The sequence below is a fragment of the Salmo trutta genome, chromosome 30, assembly GCF_901001165.1.
Source record: "Salmo trutta chromosome 30, fSalTru1.1, whole genome shotgun sequence".
NCBI classification, from domain to species: Eukaryota; Metazoa; Chordata; class Actinopteri; order Salmoniformes; family Salmonidae; genus Salmo; species Salmo trutta.
The window spans coordinates 30,620,119-30,631,302 of NC_042986.1; positions in this window are offsets into that span (position 1 = coordinate 30,620,119).

Below are 11,184 nucleotides of genomic sequence, written 5' to 3' on the forward strand. Positions count from 1 at the left end.
TTTTCTTTAATTTATATTATGACTTACAGTATATATCAATTATGTTGTCAATGAAGAATGTATGTAGAAAGAGACTCAGTTGAGATTTTGTAATATTTGCGGTGAGTTTGGGCACTTAAAGGAGACTTGGTTGTTGCAGTTCCCCACAGCTGATGAGGCAATCAACTGTCATGCAGTAGACGGTTCCCTGTTTGTTATGGTTACTTCATAGTCTAGGCAGGATGTGACGTCATTGGTGAGGAAATCCAACTGTAACAAGAAGTGAATGTATTACCGTGTATAGCTTTCTCAGCCACGGGGATACTGACACAGTAGGCTTCTAGTAGCTACTCAGTCTGAATCAAAATACATGTACAGTTGAAGTCGAAATTTTACATACGCCTTAGCCAACTACATTTAAACTCAATTTTTCACAATTCCTGACGTTTAATCCTAGTAAAAAATTCCCCGTCTTAGGTCGGTTAGGATCACCACTTTATTTTAAGAATGTGAAATGTCAGAATAATAGTGTAGAGTGATTTATTTCAGCTTTTATTTCTTTCATCGCATTCCCAGTGGGTCAGAAGTTTACATACACTGAATTAGTATTTGGTAGCATTGCCTTTAAATTGTTTAATTTGGGTCAAACATTTTGGGTAGCCTTCCTCAAGCTTCCCACAACAGGTTGGGTGAATTTTGTCCCATTCCTCCTGACAGAGCTGGTGTAACGGAGTCAGGTTTGTAGGCCTCCTTGCTCACACACGCTTTTTCAGTTCTGCCCACAAATGTTCTATATGATTGAGGTCAGGGCTTTGTGATGGCCACTCCAATATCTTGACTTCATTGTCCTTAAGCCATTTTGCCACAACTTTGGATGTATGCTTGGGGTCATTGTCCATTTGGAAGACCTATTTGCGACCAAGCTTTAACTTCCTGACTGATGTCTTGATGTTGCTTCAATATATCCACATCATTTTCCTTTCCTCATGATGCCATCTATTTTGTGAAGTACACCAGTCCCTCCTGCAGCAATGCACCCCCACAACATGATGCTGCAATCCCCGTGCTCCACGGTTGGGATGGTGTTCTTCAGCCCCTTTTCCTCCAAACATAACGATGGTCATTATGGCCAAACAGTTCTATTTTTGTTTCATCAGACCAGAGGACATTTCTCCAAAAAGTACGATCTTTGTCCCCATGTGCAGTTGCAAACCGTAGTCTGGCTTTTTAATGGTGGTTTTGGAGCAGTGGCTTCTTCCTTGCTGAGTGGTCTTTCAGGTTATGTCGAAATAGGACTCGTTTTACTGTAGATATAGATAATTTTGTACCTGTTTCCCCCAGCACCTTCACAAGGTCCTTTGCTGTTGTTCTGGGATTGATTTGCCCTTTTCGCACCAAAGTACGTTCATCTCTAGGAGACCTGTATGATGGCTGTGTGGTCCCATGGTGTTTATACTTGTGTACTATTGTTTGTACAGATGAATGTGGTACCTTCAGGCATTTGGAAATAGCTTCCAAGGATGAACCAGACTTGTGGAGGTCTACAATTTATTTTCTGAAGTCTTGGCTGATTTCTTTTGATTTTCCCATGATGTCAAGTAAAGAGGCACTGAGTTTGAAGGTAGGCCTTGAAATACACCCACAGGTACACCTCCAATAGGCTAATTGACATCATTTGAGTCAATCAGAAGCTTCTAAAGCCATGACATTTTCTGGAATTTTCCAAGCTGTTTAAAGGCACAGTCAACTTAGTGTATGTAAACTTTTGACCCACTGGAATTGTGATATAAGTGAAATAATCTGTCTGTAAACAATTGTTGGAAAATGTACTTGTGTCATGCACAAAGTAGATGTCCTAACCGACTTGCCAAAACTATAGTTTGTTAACAAGAAATGTGTGAAGTGGTTGAAAAACGAGTTTTAATGACTCCAACCTAAGTGTATGTAAACTTCTGATTTCAACTGTATTTATGATTCAAGATGGAGGAATTTGTGGTTAGTACATGGGGACCATCTTTATGCACCTTTGCATTTGTTTCAAAGTCACTTATCAATTGTTGTAATGTAAGTGAAGGCAATTATTTCACTGATATTGTTTCATATCACAAAATGTTTTACCAATTGCTGATCATTCGCTGAATGAATAAGAAAAAGTCTTAAGTTCATCTACTCTTTTCTTACCCAATCCAGTATAATGATTTGAATCATCTGTCTTCTTCTTCTTCTAGTTGATTATGAGTGGGCACATAGGCTCTAAAACTAAACCCATACACAGTTGTCTGAAGGCAGAATGTCTTTAAAAAGTCATGTGTACAACGCCTGGGTGATGTTGGCATTGACCTCAGTGGGATTTGTAGTCTGGGGTATACTTGGAGATCCGATCAGTAAAGTCCACTGATGCCAGAATAAAGGATCCTGGGCAGCTGAATTCTGGGAAACTACGGCCTTGATTACAGTCCGGTCACGATAAGGTCAAACAGGATGGCGTCAAATCAGAGTTCTGTTTTAGAACTTTTGATAGAAATGTTCTTGTTACTGAAAGCATAATCAGTGTTTACCTGTAGATGCATATATGAAGTAAACTTACATGTATAACTTTATACCTTCGGGCTTAGCATACAAAAGGTAACGCCCATATTAGTGACAGGTTACTGTACAAAAGCTCTGCCATTCTTTCTCTGTCTGACCAATTTGTGGTCTGTTGGTTGACTTTTTGGTAGACTAAATACCCAACATTTTAGAGTACAGAAGCTGGCTGAGACAACCTTATTCTAAAGCTCTTTTCATTTAAAATGCCTTAGCTGATGATTGTTTTTTAATGCCTTCATTGCTTGTCTGATTTTTGTAAAATCAGAATTGATGTCCATCCAGTAGGAATTCAGTAAAATCAGTGAGTGAATTGAAATTCTAATACAAAAACAGAAAAATGGCATCTCGATCAGGATTTTTTATTTTCTTGAAATGGATTTTAGATAGTGAAATGATCCCAACCCACTCTCATATGCCGTACTTTGTTTTGCTTCTGTGTCATTTTCTAAAATCCAGTAACACAACGCAGCTGTGTAGTTCTGCCCAGAGACTTAGAATTAGAACCATAGATTTCTGACTTCATGCTTCCGCCTACCAACATGTCACCAAGCTCTATGGCTTCCTGCAAAAGCGAGCTAACGATTATTTTTGATAAGATAATGTAAGATATGTATTTTAATTATATATTTAAAAAAAGATTGCAACATGTTTATGCAAAAGAAATGCAGTATTCTATTGCTTCAAAAATCTGTATTTGTAAGCTTATTTTATTGAACTTGAAATAAATAACTATTTTGTCAACTGTAGTGAGTTGTTTGACCATTCTTTCCTTTAGTTGAGTGATGTGGTTTGTTTGACATGTACTTTCACCTGCTACCACACAGGGGCAGCACTGTGCTTAGAATCAGACACAAAGTAGCTCATTGGAAAAAGGCAGCACAGTTATTGTTTTGCTTTACTTTAGAAAGAAGAAATACCAGTGTGTGTGTTTATGTATTTCTTTAAGATTGCACAGACTCGTTCCTCCCCAATCAGATTTTTCTTTCCTTTTTGTTGTATCATGGCCACTCCAAAGATGTTTCAGAAGGATTCTACTTTCTTTTCTGTTTTTTGTACTTTCTTACTTACCATACTTGTTGTAGAAACTGTACATGCACACAACGTTGTGATAACTGATGAGCAATAATAAAACAACAGGAAAGCAACATGTACCTTATAGTGGGCACCATGTGCTCTCAAACAACCATCACCAGATCTCTGTGCCTCAGCTGTGGAGTGGCTACTGGTGCAGGCAGGTCTCTCCCATTCACACTCCCCTTCCCTCTCTTCAGGCCCAGCCTCAGCCAGGCTGGCGGTATGTATGGGGTGGCACCATATGGCAGGACGCTGTGTGCCATGTTGGTTAGCTGGCACAGCCCCACGTGTGAACGGCCAGACGCCAGTCAACCCAACCCAACAACACCACTCTCAAGGGACCAAAGGCTCAGGTTACTATGGAGACCGGTGGCTTGTGGCCGTCACAGGGGCAATGGATGGTGGGGTGGTGTGGGGGGAGGAGTCAGAGACCAAGGATTGGATGGTTGTGGATGAAGCCATTGAGTTCTGTAGTTAGAAGTCGATAGGCAACATAGAATTCATCATTTTATGATGGCTGGAGCAGGGAGTTGCAGGTTTTTAGGCAATGTAGTTGTTATAAATGTATAAAAATATTACACTGTTGATGATTTGATTTTCTTTTACACCTACAACACAATCTGAAGACTGTAGACTACAGGTGCCATATGGAAGGCAAACAGGAAATGCACTTTACACCATGCCTCAAATAGTCTAAAGACAGTTACCTTTTCTTGTCTCCTTTCCTCTGAGACCTCTGATCTAACTGGACTTGACAGTCTGTAGTTATGAAGGGTGGGGACAGGGGAGGGCGAAACACAGTCGTCAATTTAATATGGATAGACTCAAATTGTCTCGAAATGGCAGAGGTCAAGCAGCTTACTCAGATATAATCATGACAAGTGGCCCACAAGAGGATCCTCCCCCACATCTTCTGGCCTTCAGTGGGCCCTGTTAAAGTACTTACTAGCCTATAGGAGGGTCTCGCTAGAGTAACCTATTATAGGAGGGTCTCGCTAGAGTAACCTATTATAGGAGGGTCTCGCTAGAGTAACCTACTATAGGAGGGTCTCGCTAGAGTAACCTACTATAGGAGGGTCTCGCTAGAGTAACCTACTATAGGAGGGTCTCGCTAGAGTAACCTACTATTGGAGGGTCTCGCTAGAGTAACCTATTATAGGAGGGTCTCGCTAGAGTAACCTATTATAGGAGGGTCTCGCTAGAGTAACCTATTATAGGAGGGTCTCGCTAGAGTAACCTATTATAGGAGGGTCTCGCTAGAGTAACCTATTATAGGAGGGTCTCGCTAGAGTAACCTATTATAGGAGGGTCTCGCTAGAGTAACCTATTATAGGAGGGTCTCGCTAGAGTAACCTACTATAGGAGGGTCTCGCTAGAGTAACCTATTATAGGAGGGTCTCGCTAGAGTAACCTATTATAGGAGGGTCTCGCTAGAGTAACCTACTATAGGAGGGTCTCTCTAGAGTAACCTATTATAGGAGGGTCTCGCTAGAGTAACCTACTATAGGAGGGTCTCGCTAGAGTAACCTACTATAGGAGGGTCTCGCTAGAGTAACCTACTATAGGAGGGTCTCGCTAGAGTAACCTATTATAGGAGGGTCTCGCTAGAGTAACCTACTATAGGAGGGTCTCGCTAGAGTAACCTACTATAGGAGGGTCTCTATAGAGTAACCTATTATAGGAGGGTCTCGCTAGAGTAACCTATTATAGGAGGGTCTCGCTAGTGTAACCTATTATAGGAGGGTCTCGCTAGAGTAACCTATTATAGGAGGGTCTCGCTAGAGTAACCTACTATAGGAGGGTCTCGCTAGTGTAACCTATTATAGGAGGGTCTCGCTAGAGTAACCTACTATAGGAGGGTCTCTATAGAGTAACCTAGTATAGGAGGGTCTCGCTAGAGTAACCTATTATAGGAGGGTCTCGCTAGAGTAACCTATTATAGGAGGGTCTCGCTAGTGTAACCTATTATAGGAGGGTCTCGCTAGAGTAACCTACTATAGGAGGGTCTCTATAGAGTAACCTATTATAGGAGGGTCTCGCTAGTGTAACCTATTATAGGAGGGTCTCGCTAGAGTAACCTATTATAGGAGGGTCTCGCTAGAGTAACCTATTATAGGAGGGTCTCTATAGAGTAACCTATTATAGGAGGGTCTCGCTAGAGTAACCTATTATAGGAGGGTCTCGCTAGAGTAACCTATTATAGGAGGGTCTCGCTAGAGTAACCTATTATAGGAGGGTCTCGCTAGTGTAACCTATTATAGGAGGGTCTCGCTAGAGTAACCTACTATAGGAGGGTCTCTATAGAGTAACCTATTATAGGAGGGTCTCGCTAGTGTAACCTATTATAGGAGGGTCTCGCTAGAGTAACCTATTATAGGAGGGTCTCGCTAGAGTAACCTATTATAGGAGGGTCTCGCTAGAGTAACCTACTATAGGAGGGTCTCGCTAGAGTAACCTACTATAGGAGGGTCTCGCTAGAGTAACCTACTATAGGAGGGTCTCGCTAGAGTAACCTATTATAGGAGGGTCTCGCTAGAGTAACCTATTATAGGAGGGTCTCGCTAGTGTAACCTATTATAGGAGGGTCTCGCTAGAGTAACCTATTATAGGAGGGTCTCGCTAGAGTAACCTACTATAGGAGGGTCTCGCTAGTGTAACCTATTATAGGAGGGTCTCGCTAGAGTAACCTACTATAGGAGGGTCTCTATAGAGTAACCTAGTATAGGAGGGTCTCGCTAGAGTAACCTATTATAGGAGGGTCTCGCTAGAGTAACCTATTATAGGAGGGTCTCGCTAGTGTAACCTATTATAGGAGGGTCTCGCTAGAGTAACCTACTATAGGAGGGTCTCTATAGAGTAACCTATTATAGGAGGGTCTCGCTAGTGTAACCTATTATAGGAGGGTCTCGCTAGAGTAACCTATTATAGGAGGGTCTCGCTAGAGTAACCTATTATAGGAGGGTCTCTATAGAGTAACCTATTATAGGAGGGTCTCGCTAGAGTAACCTATTATAGGAGGGTCTCGCTAGAGTAACCTATTATAGGAGGGTCTCGCTAGAGTAACCTATTATAGGAGGGTCTCGCTAGTGTAACCTATTATAGGAGGGTCTCGCTAGAGTAACCTATTATAGGAGGGTCTCGCTAGAGTAACCTATTATTGGAGGGTCTCGCTAGAGTAACCTATTATAGGAGGGTCTCGCTAGAGTAACCTATTATAGGAGGGTCTCGCTAGAGTAACCTATTATAGGAGGGCCTCGCTAGTGTAACCTACTATTGGAGGGTCTCGCTAGTGTAACCTATTATTGGAGGGTCTCGCTAGAGTAACCTATTATAGGAGGGTCTCGCTAGAGTAACCTACTATAGGAGGGTCTCGCTAGAGTAACCTACTATAGGAGGGTCTCGCTAGAGTAACCTACTATAGGAGGGTCTCGCTAGTGTAACCTATTATAGGAGGGTCTCTATAGAGTAACCTATTATAGGAGGGTCTCGCTAGAGTAACCTATTATAGGAGGGTCTCGCTAGAGTAACCTATTATAGGAGGGTCTCGCTAGAGTAACCTATTATAGGAGGGTCTCGCTAGAGTAACCTATTATAGGAGGGTCTCGCTAGTGTAACCTATTATAGGAGGGTCTCGCTAGAGTAACCTACTATAGGAGGGTCTCGCTAGAGTAACCTACTATAGGAGGGTCTCACTAGAGTAACCTATTATAGGAGGGTCTCGCTAGTGTAACCTACTATTGGAGGGTCTCGCTAGAGTAACCTATTATAGGAGGGTCTCGCTAGAGTAACCTATTATAGGAGGGTCTCGCTAGAGTAACCTACTAAAGGAAGGCCTCATCACAGAGCCAGAGATACTTGTAAATGAAATAGCCCCATTAATTCGTAATTAACATCAAGTTAATGACAATGTCACCGTGTCGCCGTTTCATCGGATGTCCTGCCTTCGTGGTGGAGGGCCTATTCTACTGTATCCCCCTCTCTACCAATCTCTCTCACTCTCACTCCCTCTCCTGATCCCCTGTTTGGAATGCTAATTAGCAGAAGGCCAGTTAGCATCTTTGAAAGGAATAGGGAGTATATTAGGACTAACTAATGACATAAAGACCTAGTTAATGACCGAGCACTGTGTTGTGGAGGATTACTCATTCACTGGTAACAGAGCAGAAGGTCTTCGACGTCCAGAAGTCATCTGAGGCTCTTTGTTTTGGAAGGCCATTGACATGGTTTAACACTAATTGCGTTGCGCCTGTTAGCCTGGAGTTAGGGATTTCCTTCATTTTAGACATTGCAGCCTGATAGAACAGAAACATTACCGGGATAGCCTATGTCAGAAATAATGTGCTTTCAGCACAGCGAGAAAGGGTTTATGAAGTGATACCTAGTCAAATGTCTTCTTGGTTGGCACAGTAGGCTATGCATTGTGTTGGTGAGTACATGAATAGGCTACAAAGATGCACAGCAAGATGTTTTACGTATCCTCTTGATCTCGTTACTGGGTTATTTGATTGAATAAGGCCTTTAATTTACTCTCTACTGTCCCTGTGAAGGGAGATGAAACATGAAGTTCACACTGAACACAGTGGTGTCTCTCTCTCTCTCTCTCTCTCTCTCTCTCTCTCTCTCTCTCTCGCTCCCTCTCTGAACACAGTGGTGTCCCTCTCTCTCTCGCTCTTTCTCTCTTTCTCTCGCTCTCTCTCTGAACACAGTGGTGTCCCTCTCTCTCTTTCGCTCTCTCTCTCTGAACACAGTGGTGTCCCTCTCTCTCTCTCTCACTCTCTCTGAACACAGTGGTGTCCCTCTCTCTTTCGCTCTCTCTCTCTGAACACAGTGGTGTCCCTCTCTCTCTCTCTCTCTCTCTGAACACAGTGGTGTCCCTCTCTCTCTCTCTCTCTCTCTCTCTCTCTCTCTGAACACAGTGGTGTCCCTCTCTCTCTCTCTCTCTCTCTCTCTGAACACAGTGGTGTCCCTCTCTCTCTCTCTCTCTCTCTCTCGCTCAACACAGTGGTGTCCCTCTCTCTCTCTCTCTCTGAACACAGTGGTGTCCCTCTCTCTCTCTCTCTCTCTCTCTCTCTCTCTCTCTCTCTCTCTCTCTCTCTCTGAACACAGGGGTCTCTCTCTCTCTCTCTCTCTCTCTCTCTCTCTGAACACAGGGGTGTCCCTGTCCCTTTCTCTCCCTCTCCCTCTCTCTCCCTCTCCCTCTCTCTCTCTCTCTCTCTCAGTGGTGGTCGATGTCGTTTAAGATTAGGGAGGACAATTAATTTGTATGAGCATTGCCTTATTTCTATAACAGCATATTGGATGACTGTCATTCATATGCCATTCACCCAGCTCAATATAACTTTGATAGGTTTAGGCTACTACATGATATTCAAATTGTCCCAATACCCATCATAAGGTTACTACAACGTATGTACACAGGTTCGAGAGACAAATTGATGTAATCACGGTGACAGACAGTGACACATTCAATACCGCCTTGCACACTTTTCCCTGATCTAGGGTGTAATCATTAGCTCAAACAGTTGCAAACGAGAGTTTCTATTTGACAAATGAATGTATGTTTAGCCCCATTTCGTTCCGTTTGAGAAATGTTTTTAACAGAATCGGCTAAATGAATACACCCCTGATCACATGCACACACAGTTCACTTTCAAAGCAGCTACATACGAACAGCATGATCACTTTGCTCGTTGTATAATTCCCTCTTGTATCTACGTGCACTCCTTTTCCCTTTTCCCTACAACAGCTACAATCATAACCGCTAACCGCTACACACAGCCTACATCGTTGTCACCATATTAGCTAACGTCATAGTCAACATATCTACTAGAACTAATGCATTAGTAAACCCGCTACAGTCATGCAGTACAGTATACAGCAAGCAGCTTAGCTGTTACACCGGCAGGCCAAGGTGGCAATAAAGTAATAAAACCAAAAGCTTGACTTGGAAGAGTTCCAGTGTTGGATAGCCTTAGCCAGCTAGCTAACATAGCATCACTCTGTTTGAGTAGGCTAAACTAGCTAGCTGCATTAGCTAGCTAAGTAAAAGTGAAAGTGAAAAAAATGCAACAAAATTTAGCTTTCTCTCTCTCTCTTGCTTCTCCTTCATTTATTTGAGTCAACTACTCACCACATGTTAAGCACTGCAGTGCTAGCTAGCTGTAGCTTATGCTTTCAGTACTAGATTAATTATCTGATCCTTTAATTGGGTGAACAACATCTCAGTTCATGCTGCAAGAGCTCTGATAGGTTGGAGGACTGAAAGTCATCATAATTACTGTGTAAGTCTATGAAAGGGGGTGACAACCATGAGCCTCCTAGGTTCTGTATTGAAGTCAATGTACTCAGAGGAGGACGGAAACTAGCTGACCTCTGGCAACACCATGGTGCTTGCTACCCAAGAGATTGCTGTTGAGGCTCCTGTAGACCTTCATTGCAAAACAGTGTGTTTTAATCAATTATTTGGGGACGTGAATATATTTAGTATAGCTTTATCTAAAAAGGATACCTTTTATGTTTCACGATTTACATTTTTCTGAAATTGGATGGTCCTCCCCTTCCTCCTCTGAGGAGCCTCCACTGCTCTGAACACAGTGTCCCTGTCCCTTTGTCCAACTCTGTCTCTCTTTCTCTCTCTCCCTCTCTCTCTATCTCTAATTCATTCTTGACCCCTCAGAGTGATTCCCTGATGCCCAAACAAAATCCCTTTGCCACTCTCTCTCCCTCATCCCTTCTCTTTCCCTCTTACACACACGCCGCCAGATATGTATATTTCTTTCAATTAAACCCTGTCAGCTGTTTGCATCCTGCTAGACATATGGCCTCTGTTAAATATAAAGAGCAAATGGTACTGGCATTGAGAGGGGCACCATTTTAATGGAACCCTTTGGGACAGGTCCCACACCTGCCCATTAATAACATACACCACTGTCAGCTCTGTGGCCAGATGAGGACAGTGTGTGTGCGTGTGTGAAATAATCTACCCTGCTCTAACTCTTTACATTTCAGTGAAAGCCTTCCCACCCAGGGGTTGGTTTCCTGCTACCATCAGGGGCCCTATTATCATCTACCCACCTGGCTAGTGGCTAGAGTTCCTGGGCCCGACTCAACTGTTCAAATGCCAGGATGTAAATGGGGCTGAAATATAGGTGAATGGAAATTGATTAATTGATTTTAATATTGATGATGATACTGTATATGCAATGTATATTGTCCATATATATATATATATATGTCTCTTTCACTGTATCTATCTGTTTGGTCATCCCACACACCCAAGAGCCAGAGGCTGCATGACTTCAGGTTGTTGTTCACTCACTATTCAATGGGCTTTGTCTGAGATGGAACAACAAAGACAGAAACACACCCTATCATCACCACATTCCCTGCAGAAAGAGAGAGAGGGAGAGGGGGAGAGAGATGGGGGGACAGAGAGAAGGGAAGAGAGAGGGGGGATAGGGAGATGGAGAGGTAGAGAGGGAGGGAGATAGAGAGAGCTAGAGAGAGAAAGAGAGAGAAGGGGGGTGATAGAGAGCAGCTTTT